The sequence below is a fragment of the Gavialis gangeticus genome, unplaced genomic scaffold, assembly GCF_001723915.1.
Source record: "Gavialis gangeticus isolate Ggan-Ray unplaced genomic scaffold, GavGan_comp1, whole genome shotgun sequence".
NCBI classification, from domain to species: domain Eukaryota; kingdom Metazoa; phylum Chordata; order Crocodylia; family Gavialidae; genus Gavialis; species Gavialis gangeticus.
In genome coordinates, this window is record NW_017728992.1 from 171161383 (window position 1) to 171162208 (window position 826).

The following is an 826-nucleotide window of genomic DNA, read 5'->3' on the forward strand; positions in this document are numbered from 1 at the left end:
GTGGCAGCGGGCAGGGCCCCCTCGCGCCCCCCACCCCCGGGCGGGTGAGTCACTCCGTCAGTCCGCGGCCGCTGCGCGCGCAGCCCCCGTCGCCGCGTCGCTTCCTCCCCCTTCCCCAACTCCTCCCCCTCCCGCCGCTGTTAACCCTTACGGCGCCTCCCCATGCGGCCTGACCTGAGGTTGGAGCTCCCCTACGGGGGCGGGGGTCCCTCAGCTGCCCGCAGAGGGGTCCTGCCCGGTCCCTGTGGGCACAGATGCCCCTCACCGAGCACCCTGGTAGCCGGGGGCTGGCTTTTCACGAGCCAGCCCTGCCTGGGGCGTGGGGGAGATTCACCAACTAAGCCTAGAGGTATGGGGGCATCCCAGGTGGCTAGCTGTCCCAGCCCAGCTCTTCGGAGTAGTAAAGCCTGTGCTGTTGTTCTGCAGCCCTAAACCAGGACATGGGAGAGCTGCCATTTTCCTCCGCCTGCCTGAAACATTGGCGAGTGCACTGCTTTCAAGGGCCCTCTCCTCAATGGTGCTGCCCACAGTTTCATAGTTGGTAGGATCAGAAGGCACCTGAGCAGATCATCGAGTCCGACCCCCTGCCATGGCAGGAAAGAGTACTGGGGTCAAACGACCCCAGCAAGGTGATTGTCTAGCCTTGTCTTAAAGATCCTCAGGGTAGGAGCCAGCACTACTTCACTTGGAAGTTGGTTCTAGATCCTAGCTGCCCCGACAGTGAAGTAGCACCTCCTGATGTCTAATCTGAATTTACCCTCTGCCAGCTTGTGACAGTTATTTCTAGTCACTCCTGGTAGTGCTTGGGGGAACAGGGACTCCCCCA

General features: G+C 62.0%; 1 protein-coding gene across 1 annotated transcript in view; it reads left to right on the forward strand.

Annotated features, from left to right (window-relative positions):
* EBAG9 (estrogen receptor binding site associated, antigen, 9) overlaps positions 1–826 on the forward strand; it is a 68684-nt gene that overhangs the window by 149 nt on the left and 67709 nt on the right. The window contains exon 2 of the mRNA XM_019528081.1: positions 1–44. The gene's annotated coding sequence lies outside the window, so the exon portion shown is untranslated. The remainder of the gene's footprint in view (positions 45–826) is intronic.